This window comes from Drosophila subpulchrella, unplaced genomic scaffold, assembly GCF_014743375.2.
Source record: "Drosophila subpulchrella strain 33 F10 #4 breed RU33 unplaced genomic scaffold, RU_Dsub_v1.1 Primary Assembly Seq15, whole genome shotgun sequence".
Classification (NCBI taxonomy): domain Eukaryota; kingdom Metazoa; phylum Arthropoda; class Insecta; order Diptera; family Drosophilidae; genus Drosophila; species Drosophila subpulchrella.
This window is the reverse complement of record NW_023665489.1, coordinates 2,906,540-2,928,490: the sequence shown is the minus strand read 5'-3', so window position 1 is coordinate 2,928,490 and position 21,951 is coordinate 2,906,540. Positions and strand designations below refer to the sequence as shown.

General features: G+C 40.7%; 1 pseudogene; it reads left to right on the top strand.

Annotated features, from left to right (window-relative positions):
- The first annotated feature begins 232 nt into the window (after nucleotides 1–232).
- LOC119558926 lies at nucleotides 233–10,101 on the top strand (annotated as a pseudogene).
- Nucleotides 10,102–21,951: the final 11,850 nt, after the last annotated feature.

Genomic DNA, 21,951 nt, shown 5'->3' with positions numbered 1-21,951 from the left:
CATTTTTAATTAGTTCGGAATTTCGAATTTAATTTTATCAAAATCGGACGACTATATCATATAGCTGCCATAGGAACGATCGAAAAATTGCTAGGAAAATAATATGAAACAAATTATAGCTTCGGTGTTTTTTGACATATTATCTTATACAATTGGGAATATAATTTTTCGTGTTTTTAAATTTAATAATTATAGCTGCAATTGTTTTGTTTTAGCCCCTCCAATGCAGAACATGCCTCGCGAATGGTCCGATTGCGAATGCGCAGATGGAAGAAGGTTCATTAGAGTGACTATTCACCAATGAAAGACCTTCGCGTTACCTATCGCAAAATCCCTAAAATACCGAATGGTGGGACTCGGTATATTTGGTATTTAGACATGAGTAAGACCGATTTCCATTATTTGGTATTTATTACATTTGGTATTTAGTATGCAATAGACCGTTTTATGGGTTACATTTTTTATTTGGCGGAAATGTTTTTACATGTACAAGTACTACTACCAAGTAATTATTTATTTTATTAGAAACTATATCCGTTGCTTAACATCTGTTTCTCCGGCTGTAGTATTCCAATATTTTTTAATGTACATCACGGGTCAAGAGGAAATATAAGATGATCAGAAAAACTTTAAAGAAGTTCACGAAAATTTAGATGGAGGTCAGGAAAATTAGTAGGAGGTCAGGATAATTTGGAAGTTCACGTAAGTTTAGAAGGAGGTCGGGAAAATTTCGGAGGAGGTTAGGATAATGTATAAGTATAAATCAGGAAGATTTTGGAGGCATAGTGTTAGATCAGGTAGACTAAATTATAAGTTAATTAAATGTTTTTAAAAGCACAAGCCCATTCGTAGTTGTGCGAAAGATTTCATCAAAATTTAAAATAAATAATTTAAAAATGTTAGGCCAGATATTATGCAAATAGAGAGCGGTTCCAATTTGCACAATGGCCTTTCATAGCAATTTAAAAAACAAGACTATATACTTTCATGTACCCGTCACTAAGCCTTTAAATTAAAAATTGATACAAGTTAAGTTAAAATGTTAAGATGACCGCCTTAAAATTGGAATACGCTTCGAAGATTTGCAAAAAGTCGCATTAGGCACACAGGTTTCGCCGCACGAAAGTTAGTCGTAGACTAACGGTGAAACAGAAAGATTTACAGCGCTGTTACGTGCACAAATTTTCGGTCCTCTTACTGCCTTCTTGTGTTCACAGCTTTCATACGGACGGACATATCTACAAGTAGATCGACTCGGCTAGTGGTGCTGATCAAGAATACATATACTTTATAGGGCCGGAAACGCTTTCTTCTACCTGTTACATATTTTCCGACGAATCTAGTATACCATTTAACTCTACGAGTAACGGGTATAAAAATGTTTCTGATGAAAACATAAATTTAAGACGGCAAATAGCTTTATCGTTGCGCCAAATTTACAAAGTTACGCCAAAGACACAAAGTTACCAGCAGATAGAACACCAACACAGCTATTTTACGCAATATACGTGGTATGGAAAACCCAAACAACGCGTGTTTGGCGAACTCGGCTTTCCAGTGCCTTATAAATATTAGGTTTATTAAGGAAGCGGTATTAAATGTTAAAAGTGAAAACTATGCTAATGCTTAATTTTTTTAATAACAAAAATGTAAATGTTTCTGATTAACTTTCGAATGTGTAAATTGTAGAAAGTGTATTTATTTTGTCGAATGTAAAATCATTTTTCGTTCTTTAGGCCTAATATTTAACCTAACAAAAAGTCGTCCAAAACCAAAAATTGTATATGAAAAAAACGTCACAAAAATTTTGGGACGTTTTTTTATATGAACTTTTTGGTTTTTGGACGACTTTTTGTTAGGTTGAATACTAGGCCTAAAGTTGATATCAGAACTTTTGTTCGTTGACATTCTCGAAATTCCTTTGTTCAGCGACAAGATAATCAAATAAACTAACTAACTTTTTATACCCGTTACTCGTAGAGTAAAAGGGTATACTAGATTCGTCGGAAAGAATGTAACAGGCAGAAGGAAGCGTTTCCGACCGAATTTGTATGAAAAAGAGAAAAATATGGCTAAAATGCATGTTTCTAAGCATTTTCAAAAAATCATAAAAAATATAAGCAAAATGATTTTTGAAAAATTCTTTTTGCAGTTACTATTATTTTTGTTTGAAGAAACATTTTGCATCAAAAAATTTAAGTTTTCAAGTCGAGGAAAAAAGTTCAAAAAGGACATTTTCACACAAATTCGTCCTTTTCAATAAGTACTAAACGTGTTAAGAAATGTATTGTATCATTCAAACGGCATTTAAATTACCTTTCCATTGATGCCAAAGTTAACAAGATGTAAGTTCAAATTATGAATATAATGAACTTTTTTTTGTGAAAATACTTTTGACCACCCTTGTATATTCTTGATCAGGATCACTAGCCGACTCGATCTAGCCATGTCCGTCTGTCCGTCTGTCTGTCCGTCCGGATGAACGCTGAGATCTCGGAAACTATGAGAGCTAGGCTATTGAGATTTGGCGTGCAGATTCCTGAGCTTCTTACGCAGCGCAAGTTTGTTTCAGTAACTAACGCCCACAAACCGCCCAAAACTGTGGCTCCCACAGTTTTGATGCTAGAGTAAAAATTTAAACTGAAATGAATTGTTCTCATTAATACCTATCGATTGACAAAAATTTGCCACGCCCACTTTAACGCCCACAAACTTCAAAAAATCGTAAATATGAACGCGGATATCTCGGAAAATATCAAAGATAGAGAAACGGGATTTCAGATTTAGATTCCGTAGGCTTGAGCGCAGCGCAAGTTTGTTACGCGATAATGCCACTCCCACTCTAACGCCCACAAACCGCCCAAGCCTGTGGCGCCCACAATTTTTATGCTAGATAACAAATTTTAACTGGGCTCGTCAATACTTATCGATAGATCCAAAAAAAATGTTGCCACGCCCACTCTAACGCCCATAACGCTTTAATCTGTCTACCGCCGGTAGGTGGCGCATTGTAATCTCGCTTTGCTGCTTGCATATCTCCATTTCCCTGTGGTCCCTTTAGCTGAGTAACGGGTATATGATAGTCGAGGTACTCGACTATAGCGTTCTTCCTTGTTGATTTCCGATAAGCCGCACTCCCAGAATGGTGTCCTCCGCAAGGCACTTGAAATCGATAGAGGTCCGGCAGTTTCCCTATAACCCCATTATTTTTATACCCTTGCAGAGGGTATATTGATATCAGAAGTTTGCAACGCAGTGAAGAAGACGTTTCCGACCCCATAAAGTATATATATTCTTGATCAGCATCACTAGACGAGTCGATCTAGCCATGTCCGTCTGTCCGTCTGTCCGTTCGTTTCTACGCAAACTTGTCTCTCAGTTTTAATGCTATCGGGCTGAAACTTTCCCAAAAGACTTATATCTTTTGCAGGTAGTATATAAGTCGGAACCAGCCGGATCGGACAACTATATCTTATAGCTTTCATAGGAATAATCGAAAAAAAAAATTTTTTAAATTTTATCTTTGGTGTTTTTAAGCATATAACCTCCTAAGCTTGGAAATAACATTTTTTTATTAGTTTTGAATTTTGAATTTAATTTTATCGAAATCGGACGACTATATCATATAGCTGCCATAGGAATGATCGGAAAATTGGTGGGAAAATAATATGAAACAAATTATAGCTTCGGTGTTTTTCAACATATAACCTCCTACGCTTGGATTAACATTTTTTAATTAGTTCTGAATTTCGAATTTAATTTTATCAAAATCAGACGACTATATTATATAGCTGCCATAGGAACGATCGGAAAATTGGTAGGAAAATAATATGAAACAAATTATAGCTTCGGTGTTTTTTGACATATTATCTTATACTGTTGGGAATATCATTTTTTGTGTTTTTAAATTTAATAATTATAGCTGCAAGGTTATACAAGCTTCGGCTTGCCGAAGTTAACTTCCTTTCTTGTTAAACTTTTATTTTACATAAAAAAATAATATAAAAAAGCTTAACTTTTAAACACGAAAAACAGAAATTAAGTTAAGTATTTCTCTCTCGCAAAGTAAAAATTCCTGAAATCTAGCTATTTTTCGTGGTACAAGTGTTCAGGTAAGCCCCTTAAACCCCTTGGTGGGCTTGATTGTGAATCTATCGAATTGTTGTTGCAATTGGCATATTTTCTAGTAGGCACATTTCTGTATAATTATACCTGTTACTCGTAGAGTAAAAGGGTATACTAGATTCGTCGGAAAGTATGTAACAGGCAGAAGGAAGCGTTTCCGACCCCATAAAGTATATACAGTGGTCGGCATAAGTATTTTGACAAAACAAAAGTTAAATATACTCATAATTTCACTTACTTCTTGTAAACTTTGGCATCAATGGAAAGGTAATTAAAGTGCCGTTTGAATGATACAATACATTTCTTAACCCATTCAGTACTTATTGAAAAGGACGAATTTGTGTAAACATCTACTTTTAAACTTTTTTCCTCGACTTGAAAACTTAAATTTTTTGATGCAAAAAGTTTCTTCAAACAAAAATAATAGTAAGTGCAAAAAGAATTTTTCAAAAATCATTTTGCTTATATTTTTTATGATTTTTTGAAGGTGACAATGTCGGAAAAAATTTGTATGGAAAACAGAAAAATATGGCTTTTTGCAGTTACTATTATTTTTGTTTGAAGAAACTTTTTGCATCAAAAAATTTAAGTTTTCAAGTCGAGGAAAAAAGTTAAAAAAAAAATGTTAAAGTTGATTTACACAAACTCGTCCTTTTCAATAAATACTGAATGGGTTAAGAAATGTATTGTATTATTCAAACGGCATTTAAATTACCTTTCCATTGATGCCTATAGCTTACAAGAAGTAAATTCAAGTTATGAGTATACTTAACTTTTGTTTTGTCAAAATACATAGGCTGACCAGTGTATATTCTTGATCAGGATCACTAGCCGAGTCGATCTAGCCATGTCCGTCTGTCCGTCTGTCTGTCTGACCGTCTGTCCGTCTGTCTGTCCGTCCGGATGAACGCTGAGATCTCGGAAACTATAGGAGCTAGGCTATTGAGATTTGGCGTGCAGATTCCTGAGCTTCTTACGCAGCGCAAGTTTGTTTCAGCAGAGTGCCCCGCCCACAAACCGCCCAAAACTGTGGCTCCTACAGTTTTGATGTTAGAATAAAAATTTTAAATGAAATGTATTGTTCTTATCAATACCTATCGATTAACTCAAAAAAAGTTTGCCCCGCCCACTTTAACGCCCACAAACCGCCCACAAACTTCAAAAAAATCGTAAATATGTACGCGGATATCTCGGAAAATATCAAATATAGAGAAATGGAATTTCAGATTTAGATTCCGTAGGCTTGAGCGCAGCGCAAGTTTGTTACGCGACTATGCCACGCCCACTCTTACGCCCACAAACCGCCCAAGCTTGTGGCGCCCACAATTTTCATGCTAGATAAAAAATTTTAACTGAAATGTACATATTGGTCTGATCAATACCTATCGATTGACCCAAAAAAAATTTTGCCACGCCCACTCTAACGCCCATAACGCTTAAATCTGTCTACCGCCGATAGGTGGCGCATTTCAATCTCGCTTTGCTGCTTGCATATCTCCATTTCCCTTTGGTCCCTTTAGCTGAGTAACGGGTATCTGATAGTCGAGGTACTCGACTATAGCGTTCTTCCTCGTTTATAATGTAATCTTTTTTTAGTCCTTTGATTCGTTATCTACGTAGGCAACATTTTCAGCCGGCCCTTTTTTGATATCTTTCTGCTGGCAGTCCTCCAAACAAGGTTTAGTTTGATTGGATTTCGTTATTATTTTCTAGAAACAAAGCGGACTGGGACAAATCAGAACCCCTTCGGTTTCAAGCCCGTTTCATTCTGGACTTGGTAAGTTTTTGAGACATTGGATGTTTCAATCTGGACTTGATAAGTTTTTGCGACATTGGTTGCACGTACATAAACTTACAAAGTTATACAAATTGGAAAACGTTTTCGATCAAGTTCACACGGATGGGCGTATTTTATATATATGGACAAAAGTCCACCGGTAAGTGGAAGACGAGGTTGCAGATGCACTCTCGGTATCGATGTAAGCCAATACCCACAAACTTTCCATCTCGTCGCACATCACCTTCAAGTGTTAGTCCTCGCTGCATTCATCTGGATGAGATTGGCCCACCACCACCACTCACCATTTACCGCTGTCGAATCCGCAATTCTGTTTTTATACCCGTTACTCGTAGAGTAAAAGGGTATACTAGATTCGTCGGAAAGTATGTAACAGGCAGAAGAAAGCGTTTCCGACCCCATAAAGTATATATATTCTTGATCAGGATCACTAGCCGAGTCGATCTAGCCATGTCCGTCTGTCCGTCTGTCCGGATGAACGCTGAGATCTCGGAAACTATGAGAGCTAGGCTCTGGAGATTTGGCGTGCAGATTCCTGAGCCTCTTACGCAGCGCAAGTTTGTTTCAGTAGAGTGCCACGCCCACTTTTAAGCCCACAAACCGCCCAAAACTGTGGCTCCTACAGTTTTGATGCTAGAATAAAAATTTTAACTTAAATGTATTGTTCTCATCAACACCTATCGATTGACTCAAAAAAAATTTGCCACGCCCACTTTATCGCCCACAAACCGCCCTCAAACTTCAAAAAATCGTAAGTATGAACGTGGATATCTCGGAAACTATTAAAGATAGAGAATCGGGATTAGATTTCGTAGCTTTGTGCGCAGCGCAATATTGTTACGCGAATATGCCACGCCCACTCTAACGCCCACAAACCGCCCAAACCTGTGGCGCCCACAATTTTCATGCTAGATACAAAATTTTAACTGAACTGAATTGGTCTCGTCAATACCTATCGATTGATCCAAAAAAAAACAGCGATCTTAAATGATGATATTTCCCTAGCATATGAAAAGTTAAATCGTTCAACCTTTAGATCATCAATCTGAACTTTGTTAGGGATATAGGCCGTACTGTCCGGGGATGAAAGGTCAGGATTCATCCGAGAAAAAAAATGTGTTTCCGCTGCGGTACCCAGGTGACTGTTTTAGGTACGACGCATGTGGCAGGTTTTGGTACTACAGCATTTATGGCTGCACTACCAGTTTCAGTCGGTACTCCGGACGTTAAGTCAACATGCGGCGTTGGAATCACTGTTGTATTGCTTACAACAGATTTTTCTGACGTCTCATGCGGCAAAATCTAGCGTCTTTTGCATTCGTAAACCGAATATTTTTTATCTTTCGACCTCAGTACCATTTGTGCGGCAGCTGATATCGACTGCTGTGCTGCAGACCCCGGATCGCCAGAGAGAGTTTCACTAGCGGCTACCGTGGGTTGTCTATCCACCGCGATCTTTTTACGCTTAGGAGAATCGGGCTCAGATAGCATACGGCTAGTGAGCTGCGACTCAAGCGCCACAAGCAGATCCGTACTTCTACGGCTGTTCCGGACAAAAACACGACCGTTCACTGAAAGGGCGAATTATGATTTGGATGTGTCGTCCTCCAAAAAGGCTTTCCTAAATCTCTTTGGCAACGGCGATGATGCCGCGGAAAAGAAATTTTAGACCGAGAGCGAGGAGGAGGAGGATGCCGAGGTTGGCTACCTCACGATCAATACTAACAACTTCCAATGCGCTGAGTGCGAGTTCCCCACAAGGTTCCCCAATCACATGAAGGAACCCACGCTGAAGGAGCACGGCCAACAGCGTACCCGCATATACAGCTGTCCCATGAGTACCAAGACCTTCGGAGTGCTAAAGACCATAAAGGATCATGTGCGGGTCGTCCATTCCCGCATTTTAATAAGCGAGTCCTAGGACAAGACCAAAGCAAAGGATAACAAGGGAAAGTCGAAGGAGTCGGAAGCCGATCCAAAGCCAAAGGAGCCAAAGGTGCAGACTGAGACGCCAAAGATGCCTGAGACTCAGACGCAGAAACAAAAGCCAAAGGAAGTACAGCCGAAGGCCAAAAAGCCAGAAGCGGTAACGGAGAGCAAGTCTAAGAAGAAGCCAACTGAGGTGGAGACAGAAAAAGAAAAAGTAGTAAGCCAGGAGAAGTCAGATGACACCCAGGACCCCATAGTCGCCCTCCTTAAGCCCAAGGACATGTCAATAGAGTCAGAAGAGAAAACAGTGCTCAGCCAAGAGAAAGCAGTTGAGACCCCGGGGCCCAAAGTCGCACCACGTTCTTCATAGCGATGGTGCCGAGGTGGGCAAGTCCAGCAAGCGAAAGATACTGCAAGAAGAGGATGAGGAAGTTGATATTGAGGGTAGTTTTCAGAAGTACAACACTATTGAGGATGACGAGGGGCCTAGACAGAGGAAATTATGACGTTCTTAAATATAGTATTGGTATTCTCAATTTGACGATGTACTCAATTTAAGTAAAAAATTTGTGGGAAAAACTCATGTTGAGAAAAGTTGCACTCATTTTAAGAAAAATAACTTGAATTGATCACAAAAATTCTAAGTTTGAGGAAATGTGTTTTTCAATTTCTAACTTGAGAATTAATATTCTCATTATGAGTAACCGATAAACTCAAAAATGAGTGGCGAATTCTCATAAGGAGTTCTAGAGAATTCCGTTCTGCGAACGAGACGAGAGATGATCGGCCTTTAGTTCGTTGCGTACATGGTTGTCTCTCTCTTACTAATGGGTGTTTAAGGTGGTGCGCACCGTATATGTGTGACTGTCATTTGCCGTGTGATTTAGCAAAGTGAAGACGTGCGCGTAACACAAAGCTCAAAAACTATTTTAGTGAATTGGACATTTGTGCGACCCTTCCGTACCTACATATGTATGTACATACATACATACATACACACATACATACATACATACATATGTACATACATACACATATAATTTTTTAAATGCTTTTTAAATGTACATTTAATAACATTCTAATTTTATTGTTTCATGCTTATATATGCAAATATATTTACAATATTTGCTAAATATAACGTTTTATTTTTCTGCCTCTTTGCTCTTCGCTAGACCAGACAGCTAAGGGAAAAAATATCATAACCTAGAACATGGAACATGTATATATAAACCATATTACAAAATAAAATGAAAAAAAATATTTTAGTCTTTTTTTCTGGGAATGGGTGGAGTGGGTTTAGTCCAAAAGTTCTTCATTTGAGAATTTAGAAGTTCACTATCAAGAACTGGTTTCTCATTTTGAGCGCTTGAAATTTCTTAGTATGAGAAAAGGGGATACTCGTTTCTAAAATTCAAGCTAATTTATTTCTTAAAATGAGTGCAGGTTGTACTCATATTGAGGAAAAATGTTCAAAAAAGAGCACTAATGTACTCAATTGAAGTAAAAATTTTTTGAGAAATTTGTACTGAAAGTGAGTATTTTGCACTCAATGTGAGAATTTTTGTTCATGCTGAGTTTTTGAGTACAAAAATATTTAAATTGAGTGTAAATTACTTGAATAATTCCCTCCCTATAGGGAGGAGAAGATTATAAGAGAAAAGTCTAGTAATGATACCTCCTTAAAAGTCGCTCAGTCTAAGGTTGGTGGGCTCATGTCCGCTCCGCTTTCGCCCGTTAAGAAGGCAAAGAAAGGCAAAACAAGCCCCCTAGATGTTTCTGGGGTCACCACAAATGGTGAATCTCCCGCCAAGCGCAAAAAGCATGTCAAATCCGAGGACACATCCTCCATTTCTGACGTGTCTCAACTGGAAGAAATAAACCACAATGTGAAGCCGCACAAAAAGGCCCGGCTGGAGTCCGTTGGCGACTCCACTACCGACAAGTCCGCACTCAGCTGCGACCAATTCGGGAAGTCTGTCGGCTCGCGCCAACGTTCGGACTCGCACATTCAGAAGAAGCACATCTCCCAGTTGTAGTGCCCAAAGTGCCAGGAGGTCTTCATTGAAATGAACAACGTTCACAGTGGCAGCTGGAACAACTTTCGAGGCAACGCACGCTCTTATGTTTCGGCTGCGCTCGTCGGCTTGAGGGGATGGTATAGGGGTGTTGCACCGAAAAATGCTTTAATGTTGTCAACCTATCTTAAAATTAGCGTGCTGCGACAAAATTTGCCTCACAGATACACATAGACATGCACTGTAAGACACAACTACAACCGGAGATTACAAAACTACGAACTGACACCTCATTTACACACACACGTTTAGCCATGACCACTGATGTTGTTGTGGTCAATTGCCCACCCTACCTGTGGCCGTTACTTCCTGGGGAAGACCTCTTCCCACGGCCCCTTCCACATTCCTACCGGTGCCGCCCCAGCCCGAGTTCAACGACAGAATCTCTTAGAAAATCATTATAATTTATTGCTTAACTCTAAAATGAAACATTAAACAATGAATCATTAGAATAGATGAACAAATAAATCTTAGAACATAGACAGGACGTTAAATAAAAAAAATACAAAATAACATTTAATTAAACAATATTTTAAAACTTTAATTGAGCCCTGGATTGCATTCGCAAATTGTAATCTCGAAAATTTGTCGCGCAGCGACTGCAGTGAGCGCTGCCAAAAGAGACTACACGCAGAATATATAAAAGCAAATTAAATCAAAACAACAAAAGCATTTGTGGATCTGGTAGAACCAAAACTACAAACATAAAAATCCCTCGCCAACGGCCGGGATGTGATACCAGGCGCGCATGCGCGACTACTAGCGAGCTCTGACGCCGCTGCTTGTGCGCCCAGGTGGCGGTAAGGGTGAAAGGGAGGGATGCTAGCGGGCGACTACGTTCTTATCTTCTTTTCATCTATTTCTCGCGTTTCTTTGCGACGGTGCGCTCTAGTTTGCCCTGCGGGGGAGTTTCGCCGTTCGCGTTTAGGTGTTTAAATTAAACGAAAGTTTAACTTACGTAAAGTTGTTGCCGCGTCCTCCGATGAAAGCGCTTCCAAAGAGGCTGCCGCATCTGTGAATATATTAGAAACAAGGAAGAACGCTATAGTCGAGTACCTCGGCTATCAGATAACCGTTACTCAGCTAAAGGGACCAAAGGAAAATGGAGATATGCAAGCAGCAAAGCGAGATTGAAATGCGCCACCTACCGGCGGTAGACAGATTTAAGCGTTGTGGGCGTTAGAGTGGGCGTGGCAAACATTTTTTTGATCAATCGATAGGTATTGACAAGACCAATACATTTCAGTTAAAATTTTTTATCTAGCATAAAAATTGTGGGCGCCACAGGCTTGGGCGGTTTGTGGGCGTTAGAGTGGGCGTTGCATATTCGCGTAACAAACTTGCGCTGCGCTCAAGCCTACGGAATCTAAATCTGAAATCCCGTTTCTCTATCTTTGATATTTTCCGAGATATCCGCGTTCAAATTTTTTTTGGGTTAATCGATAGGTATTGATGAGAACAATACATTTCATTTAAAATTTTTATTCTAGCATGAAAACTGTAGGAGCCACAGTTTTGGGCGGTTTGTGGGCGTTAGAGTGGGCGTGGCACTCTGCTGAAACAAGCTTGCGCTGCGTAAGAAGCTCAGGAATCTGCACGCCTAATCTCAATAGCCTAGCTTGTATAATTTCCGAGATCTCAGCGTTCATCCGGACGGACAGACAGACGGACATGGCTAGATCGACTCGGCTAGTGATCCTGATCAAGAATATATATACTTTATGGGGTCGGAAACGCTTCCTTCTGCCTGTTACATACTTTCCGACGAATCTAGTATACCCTTTTACTCTACGAGTAAAGGGTATAAATATCGCCCTCCTAGCAAGCCTCGCGCAGAATCTTTCTTGTTACTTAATTTTTAATGTTTGTTTTGTTCGTCTACATGACCGACTGTTCTTTTGTGTTTCTTAAAGTTGTTGGACAGAGGTTTAAATGAAAATAATGATAATAAAAATAAAGTAAATTTATCTAATTATGTTGACATTCTTTATGTGGTCGGGAATATCGATTGGTGGGTTTCAGAGATTCAAAGTTTTGCGATCAAATCAAGAAAAACACAGTGTGCTGCTCTGTTGAACGCTGCTGTTTGAGAAAAAACCTCGATACGGCCTTGCCGCTGCCGCTGTCGGCCGATCCAAAAGACGCTTGGCTTTAAACAAAAATTGCGCCTGTGCAATTCTCTTTGGGGGACTGGCGCTTCGAAGCGCCGTGGTTTGTTTGCGGCGACTCTTGTCTGTGGTTGCGACAATCCAGGCCCGCCGCCGTGGTAGTGCTGCCCTCTTTGGAAATACTCGTCGCGGTTCTCCGAGATCGCTCTTCCGCGTCGCTGTCGCTTGCTGCTGCGCCACCAAGTCAAAGTTAAGCCCAAACTGGGAGGGAATGCCTTACTCACCCTTTGAGGGTCACTGCTGTTGCAAGGGGCTTGAAACACTCCTCACGGGACTAGGTTTGAAATAACTAAGCTGCAAAAGGTGCCAATTAGCATTGGAGAACCACAAGCTTTTCCACTTTCACCCACTTGTAATTACACTTGGAAATTCACTTGCTATGAGCGGCTGACGCCAGCGGGCCGCCTTTTATACCCCATCAAGACGCCACAAAACCGCGATTCCACCACTCTGCCATTTAGCCACAGAGGGGCGCGAAAATCTTTTCACTCCTTGTTCTCGATCAGTCTCTCCTAGCAACACACACAGCCAGTTTTTCCGGACCTGCTAGGAGCGCAGCATGTTGCCCCGTTTCTCCCAGATGTTCTTAGGATACATGTTACTGAGCATCCGCAAAAAATTTTGCTAAGCATTCGGAGGTGCTGGTCTAAGCTATCCGAAACCCAGATACTTTACTGGCACACGCGTCCTTACAGAAGGCCGACTTCCCTACCGAAGGTAATGCCGGAGGATTACAATCAATGTTAACTTCGTGATTCCAATTTCGGCTGTATTTCTCAGTACCTTGCAGAATAAATCCGCTGGGTAGGTAAAATGCTCATCGTTCATTTAACAGCCGGGTCAGACTTTTCCCCCCTCGGTGCTAGGCAATTGGATTCAGCGTCGGGCTTTTGCCAGAGTCATCCGTGATTACGCCAGGCGGAAAGGACACTTACGAGGACGACACAAGAATACGGGTAACGATAAGGGATCCACCCGCAAGGCAACAGGATTCAGGGTCGGGCTTTCGCCAGAGTCATCCGTGGTTACGCCAGGCGGGAAGGATACTGACAGGGACGGCACAACAACAGTAGCAAAAGCACATCATTCAAACAGGAAGGATCCCAAGGTTACCCGAAGGATACCCCAAGGATACCCGAAAGATAACCCAAGGATACCCTAAGGACTCCAAGGACACCGCACAGGAACACCCCAAGGATACTCCAAGGATACCGCCCAGGATCGCCCCGAAGGATACTCTCCAAGGACAACCTCCAGGGATATTGACCAAGGGTGATCAAAGTTAGGGTCTCAAAGCAAGTTAGTTAGGGAACTCAGAGGAACAACAAACCGCAGCATTCAGAGTGCCACTATGATCTGACGGAGTACAACGTTTATGTTTTACGAAGGAAGGGGGAAGACGGCACAGCAAAGAGAGCTGTACCGCAAGAGAGCGAGCGCCCCAGGGAAGGACATAACGGTGTCGAGCAAAAAGAAGGGCGCGCAACCGAGGTTTCATGTAAAGGGAGCCTTGCGACGGTCGAGGATTACAATTCAAGAAGTCGAGATGAGCACCAGGATTACAAGGTCGGAAGCGCGCAGGAGGATGGCGGCCCCACAGGGACCCAGCCCGGGGCAAGGATGGTCGGAGACCCGGCCTACCCGGGCTCCGCGGCGGGCCCTGGAGCGGACCCACGCCGAGGACTCCGCACCGGAACCCGCGGATAGCGACGTGGAGGTGGTGGGCGATCCCGTAGTCGAGGAGAGGGAGTGGCGGCTCCGGAGGGCAGCGGCCGGCAACCGTATACCGCGCGGGACGATGGACGGGAGCGACTCCCGAGGCCCGAGGCGCGGCAAGAGGAGCGGAACTCCCGAGGGGCCACACGGAGGCGGTCTGCCGGGCCACCGAGGAGAATCGGAAGAGGTTCCGGGACCGGGAGCCGTCGGATGTGGAGCAGCAGCGGACGACGGAGGAGGAGGCGCGGTGGCAGGCCAGGCTGCGCCAGGACCACGAGGAGACGGCGGCGCGATGGCATGCCCGTCTGCAGGAGGCGGAACAGGAAGAGCAATGGTTGTGGGAGGAACCGGTGGAGTACGTGTGGGAGGTCCCACTCACCCCCAGATACGCGACCGAGGAGCCCAGTCCGGGGCGGAACGGCGAGGATGAGGACGAGCCCTGCGCACCGTCCCCTCCGCGGTGGCTGCCGGAGGTGCCACCCACTCCCCGCTACGAGGGGGAGGAACCGACGGTGGTGCGGAAAGAGGTGCCGGCAGCCCACGTGAGCTACAGCACGCGGGCATTCGTGGCCGAGGGTGTGCGGTGGCGGCAGCAAACTGTGTTGTGGACGTGGCCGAAGGGACCCGTGACGAAGACAGCTAGGGAGGAGCCCAGGATATGGAAAGGGGGGCCCCAAGGTGAGCCCTCGGGATCCCCGGAAGAGAGGCCGACAGGATGTGTGGGTCCCGCCGACGCCAAGTACAGGCCCATCAACACCGGCGACGACGATCCCGATGGGGGAAGCGGATGCACTGGAGAAGGGACCCTGTGGCCCGAGCCACCGGCCACCCATAGACCCCCGCTGCAGCGGCAGAGTTCCCAAAAAAGTACGGGGCCAAGAAGTTGATTTTGGATGTGGATTTTTTTTGCGCAAAAAAAAGATAAGTACATTTTAATTTTTTTTATTATACAGTTGCCTTTAACGGCCTGGAAATTGATACTGCAAGCAGAAGGGATTTTCATAGATAAGGACCTAAACAAGATTCTGCTAGAACTAAAGAGAAAATTTTTAAAGGCTTATCTTGCTGATCTCGAGCATTGCAGCGCAGATAACAACCTCTGGAATGCCACTAAATACCTAAAGAGACCAACGAGGAGGATAGCACCGGTAAAATCATCGGCCGGAGTATGGTGTCGATCAAGCCAATAGAAAGCCATCGCCTTAGCCGAGCATTTAAGAGGCAGCTTTCAGCCTTTCGACCCGGTGGACCTACAAGAAACGTCACAATTCCTGGATGTGGGCGGTCCTATGGGCTTGCCCATACCTGAAATTGTAAGCGAGGAAATAAAGGAGAAGATACTAACTATCGAAAAATCGGTTCGAGTCTTGAATAAAATTATCTAATTGACGAAACGTTTAATACAATTTCAATTATAAATTTATAAAAGAAACCCGAGTGCATGTCCTAAATGTCTTTAAATTTTAAAATCTTTGTTTGTTTTGTTTTCCAAGGCGGACGGACACCTAAATTAAAAGAATATAATTTAAGAAAAAATTTATATATTCAAACAAATAAAGATAAAAATAAAGAAAAAATTGTTTTGTTTTTGTTTTTTTCTAAATTATGATATTTTGAATTTTATCTGAAATAAACTTTTATAAGAAATTATTATTTGTCACAAATAAATAAGCAAGAACAAAAACAAACGAAATGTCTGTTTTTGTTTTTTTCTTACTTCCGACCAGTTTTTTATTCCCGGTCGAGATTTCGACAAATTCAAATAATTTCAATAATTTAAAAAGCCATACGAAAGTGAAAGAGTGCGTTTGAAATGGATTTAAGGAAGCTAACTATGTTTAAAAACGGGAGCGCCAATATGCAGGCGGCAATCGCCTACGTCGCTGGTCGCAAGGGGGACCTTAAGAAAAGCTCCTTTTCTATGACCAGCCCGTTCAAATCAATTTTAAACAACCCGCGCCCTTTTTTTATCGACTTCAACGAGTTCCACCTAAAAAAAGGGGTCACCTGGAGAATTGAGAGTTGGAAGGCCATGGAAGTATATGCGCTTCGTCCACGTCCAATTGGTAAGTTTATTTATTAAATTAAATTTCTGTTTATGTTTCCGGTCTTCCTTTGCCGGCCGCTGTTAGAGATGGTTATCGTATATCGTAGATATCGGCCAGTGCAGTGAAATCTACTGCCAAATGTAAACAAATTGGAAAAAAGGCAGTACTTTTTGTAAAATGTTTTGGGCCTTATTAATTATTTTATATATTATTATTTATTATGTATATCATATTTTATTATTAATTGTTTTTATTTATTATATGTATTTATTATATATATTATATTTTATTATTTTTATTTATTAATTTTATTTTTTTATAATTTTTTATTTTTTTTTATTTTTATTTTATTTATTACTTATAATTTTTCATAGATGTCCCCAGAGATTAGCAAGTTGTGGAAGGTGCAAATAAAGGATGGAGTTAGAGAAGTGTTTTACTTTGCCAAACACAACAGGCAGCAACAGTACCTGGTTGCAGCCGTGTGCGATGGCAACTCCAAAGTGGAGTTTGGAAGGATAAAATACGTGCTGCGCAAAGTTTTCCAGATGGTGCCAGATGAGGAGGTGTCCTTGACCAACGCAATGCTGAACTCCTGGAGGACATCGGGCAAAAAAATGGGCTTTCGCGTTGCTTGAGCCGATGACGGTGTTCCCGGAGGTGAGGGAAGATGAGGAGCTGGCTCTCCTTGTCGGCAGCATGGTGGCGGTGATGGCGGCCATCGAGGATCCATACGAATTTTAATTTTTAATGATTTTTAATTTAATTTTATTATTATTATTAGTTTATATAATAAAATATAATAAAAAATCCTTTCTTACTTTTAATTTTATGTAATTTACTTTACAGTAAAGTTAAGTCTTTACTTCTATAATAATAAAAAAATAATGATGAAAATGTTTAGCTTTCGATTATTGATGAAAATGTTAAGCTTTTAACAGGAGGAAACGGACAAGCAGCATACTTTTTAGAGCAAGAGGAATATAGAACATAGAACGGTTAATACGGTAAAAATTTGTATACCCTTGCAGAGGGTATATTGACCTTAGTCAGAAGTTTGCAACGCAGTGAAGGAGACGTTTCCGACCCCATAAAGTATATATATTCTTGACCAGCATGACTAGACGAGTCGATCTAGCCATGTCCGTCTGTCCGTCCGTTTCTACGCAAACTAGTCTCTCAGTTTTAAAGCTATCGGGCTGAAACTTTCCCAAAAGTCGTATATCTTTTGCAGGTAGTATATAAGTCGGAACCAGCCGGATCGGCATAGCTCCCATAGGAATAATCGGAAAAAAAATTTAAAAAAATTCTATCTTTGGTGTTTTGTAGCATATAACCTCCTAAGCTTGGAAATAAAATTTTTGAATTAGTTTTGAATTTCGAATTCAATTTTATCAAAATCGGAAGACTATATCATATAGCTGCCATAGGAACGATCGTAAAATTGGTGGGAAAATAATATGAAACAAATTAAAGCTTCGGTGTTCCTTAACATATAACCTCCTACGCTTGGAAATAACATTTTTTAATTAGTTCTGAATTTCGAATTTAATTTTATCAAAATCGGACGACTATATCATATAGCTGCTATAGGAACGATCGTAAAATTGGTGGGAAAATAATATGAAACAAATTATAGCTTCTGTGTTTTTTAATATATAACCTCCTACGCTTGAAAATAACATTTTTTATTTAGTTCTGAATTTCGAATTTAATTTTATCAAAATCGGACGACTATATTATATATAGCTGCCATAGGAACGATCGGAAAATTGGTAGGAAAATAATATGAAACAAATTATAGCTTCTGTGTTTTTTAATATATAACCTCCTACGCTTGAAAATAACATTTCTTAATTAGTTCTGAATTTCGAATTTAATATTATCAAAATCGGACGACTATATCATATAGCTGCCATAGGAACGATCGGAAAATTGGTGTGAAAATAATATGAAAAAAATTTTAGCTTCGGTGTTATTTGACATATTATCTTATACTATTGGGAATATCATTTTTAGTATTTTTAAATTTTATAATTATAGCTGCATGGGTATACAAACTTCGGCTTGCCGAATTAACTTCGTTTCTTGTTATACCCTTGCAGAGGGTATATTGATTTCAGTCAGAAGTTTGCAACGCAGTGAAGGAGACGTTTCCGACCCCATAAAGTATATATATTCTTGATCAGCATGACTAGACGAGTCGATCTAGCCATGTCCGTCTGTCCGTCTGTCCGTCTGTCCGTCCATTTCTACGCAAACTAGTCTCTCAGTTTTAAAGCTATCGGGCTGAAACTTTCCCAAAAGTCTTATATCTTTTGCAGGTAAAATATAAGTCGGAACCAGCCGGATCGGACAACTATATCTTATAGCTCCCATAGGAATAATCGGACAAATAAATGAAAAAAAATTATATCTTTGGTGTTTTTTAGCATATAACCTCCTAAGCTTGGAAATAACAATTTTTAAATAATTTTGAATTTTGAATTAAATTTTATCGAAATCGGACGACTATATCATATAGCTGCCATAGGAACGATCGGAAAATTTGGGGAAAAATAATATGAAAAAAATATAGCTTCGGTGTTTTTCAACATATAACCTCTAACGCTTGGAAATAACATTTTTTATTTAGTTCTGAATTTCGAATTAAATTTTATCAAAATCGGACGACTATGTCATATAGCTGCCATAGGAACGATCGGCAAATTGGTAGGAAAATAATATGAAACAAATTATAGCTTCGGTGTTTTTTGACATATTATCTTATACTATTGGGAATATCATTTTTTGTGTTTTTAAATTTAATAATTATAGCTGCAAGGGTATATAAGCTTCGGCTTGCCGAAGCTAACTTCCTTTCTTGTTTTTATTTGTTTCCAGGACTAAATTAAGCGAAAGGAGCTGTATTAATCAAGCAGAAAGAGTTTTATAAGTTTTTTTACTGGATCTCATTTTTACAGCAACTGATGATAGACCTGCTGGCAAAACTATATCCATGAAACGAGCCCAAGCGATGAATGGCAAATTTTGTTAGTGCTGGGCCCCTCGATCGCGAAAATGCCACTAACATTTTATTAAAGATAATGTAAAGGAATTCAAAAAAATAAAGAAATTGTATTTATTTATTTCGTCAAAAAAGTTAATATCAGAACTTATATTTCGCTGAAGGTGCGATCGTCACTAGGTTTTTTTTTGAACGGATGTTTGAAAAGAGTGCATTAATGTCAACATTTTTTAGGTCAATCGATAGGTATTGATGAGAACAATACATTTCAGTTAAAATTTTTATTCTAGCATCAAAACTGTAGGAGCTACAGCTTTGAGCGGCTTTTGGGCTTTAGAGTGGGCGTGGCACCCTGCTGAAACAAACATGCGCTGCGCAAGAAGCTCAGGAATCTGCATCCCAATAGCCTAGCTCTTATAGTTTCCGAGATCTCAGCAATCATACGGACAGACGGACAAACAGACATGGCTAGATCGACTCGTGATCCTGATCAAGAATATATATACTTTATGGAGTCGGAAACGATTCCTTCTACCTGTTACATACTTTCCGAATTTCGTATACTCTTTTAGTCTACGAGTAACGGGTATAACAAGAGAGAACGCAATAGTCGAGTGTCTCGACTATCAGATACCCGTTACTCAGCTTTTATATTGAAAATTTATAAAAGTTAAGTTAAAATGTTAAGATGACCGCATTAAAATTGAAATTCGCAAAAAATCGCATTTGGCACTCGGACTTCGCTAAACGACAGTAAGTCGTAGACTTATGGGGAAAACATAAAGACTTACAGCGCTGTTACGTGTACAAATTTTCGGTTCTTTTACTGCTATTCAGCAATTTAAAGTTTACATTGACCCATTCGAAATTAAATAATTTTTATTGGTTTTGAGTTAATTGGAGAGATAAAATAATTTAAATCGGTCTCATAACCAAATAATAATCAATATTTTGCAATTCAATCAGATTGCACACCACATGCAGCAAATCAGCTGTTTTCACTAACACGCCACCAAGCCGCTAGGGGCACTGTAAGCTAGTTGGCGTTACGGTCGAGGTGGCGCTAGCTGGCGCTAGGCACAAGCAAGCATATGTCCATCCCTCTCCCTTTAGCTGAGTAACGGGTATCTAATAGTCGAGGCCATCGACTATAGCGTTCTCTTGCTTTCAATTGTAAGGGGCCGTCCATAAACCACGTGGACAAATTTTAAGCACTTTTTGACATCCCCTCAACCCCCCCAAATTTTTGACCAAGTGGACTTTTTTATTGAAATTTTTTAAAATTTTAATTTATAATTGGAATAAATAACATAAAGGTTACAATTAAATTTTTACTATGTCCACGTGGACATTTACCTCGAGCCCCCCCTCCCCACCTCATGCCAAATCGTGGACTTTTGACGAATCCCCCCCTCCCACCAAAACTGTCCACGTGGTTTATGGACGGGCCCTAATGAAATATTTGTTCACTAGCATTAGTTTTACCAAAAGTAATGCTTTTTTTTCATAGATTTCAAAAGTTCTGAATTGTTTTTCCATTTTTCCATCAGCATAACATTTTTCAAAATAAGGAATTGATTTTTCAGTGGCATTACAATTTTAAAATGCAACGAATTTTTATACCTGTTACTCTAGAGTAAAAGAGTATACTAGATTCGACGGAAAGTATGTAACAGGCAGAAGGAAGCGTTTCCGACCCTATAAAGTGTATATATTCTTGATCAGGATCACTAGCCGAGTCGATCTAGCCATGTCCGTCTGTCCGTGCCTCCGTCCGTCCGTCTGTCCGTCCGTCCGGATGAACGTTGAAATCTCGGAAACTATAAGAGCTGGGCTATTGACATTTGGGGGGCAGATTCCTGAGCTTCTTACGCAGCGCAAGTTGGTTTCAGCAGCCACCCCACTCTAACGCCCAAAAGCCGCTCAAAAATGTGGCCCATACAGTTTTGATGCTAGAATAAAAATTATCAATACCTATCGATTGACCCACAAAAAAGTTTGGCACGCCCACTTTAACGCCCACAAACCGCCAACAAACTTCAAAAAATCGTAAATATGAACGTGGAAACCTCGTAAACTACCAAAAAGATAGAGAATTAGGATCTTAGACTTAGATTTCTTAGCCTTAAACGCAGCGAAAATTTATTACGCGAATATGCCACGCCCACTCTAACGCCCACAAACCGCCCAAGCCTGAGGCGCCCACAATTTTCATGCTAGATAAAAAGTTTTATCTGAACTGTATTGATCTCGTCAAAACCTATCGAAAAAATTTGCCCCGCCCACTCTAACGCCCATAACGCTTAAATCTGTCTACCGCCGGTAGGTGGCGCATTTCAATCTCGCTTTGCTGCTTGCATATCTCCATTTCCCTTTGGTCCCTTTAGCTCAGTAACGGGTATCTGATAGTCGAGGTACTCGACTATAGCGTTCTTCCTTGTTGTACCCGTTACTCGTAGAGTAAAAGGCTATACTAGATTCGTCGGAAAGTATGTAACAGGCAGAAGGAAGCGTTTCCGACCCCATAAAGTATATATATTCTTAATCAGGATCACTAGCCGAGTCGATCTAGCCATGTCCGTCTGTCCGTCTGTCCGTATGAACGCTGAGATCTCGGAAACTATAAAAGCTACAGTACTGGGAGTAGGCATGCAGATTCCTGAGATTCCTACGCAGCGCAAGTTTGTTTTAGAAGAGTGCCACGCCCACTCTAACGCCCACAAGCCGCCCAAAACTGTGGCTCCTACAGTTTTGATGCTAGAACAAAAATTTTAGCTGAAATGTATTGTTCTCATCAATACCTACCGATTGACCTAAAAAAAAGTTTGCCACGCCCACTTTAACGCCCACAAACCACCCAAAAACTTCAAAAAATCGTAAATATGAACGCGGATATCTCGGAAAATATCAAAGATAGAGAAACGGGATTTCAGATTTAGATTCCGTAGGCTTGAGCGCAGCGCAAGTTTGTTACGCGAATATGCAACGCCCACTCTAACGCCCACAAACCGCCCAAATCTGTGGCGCCCACAATTTTCATGCTAGATAAAAAATTTTAACTGAAATGTATTGATCTCATCAATAC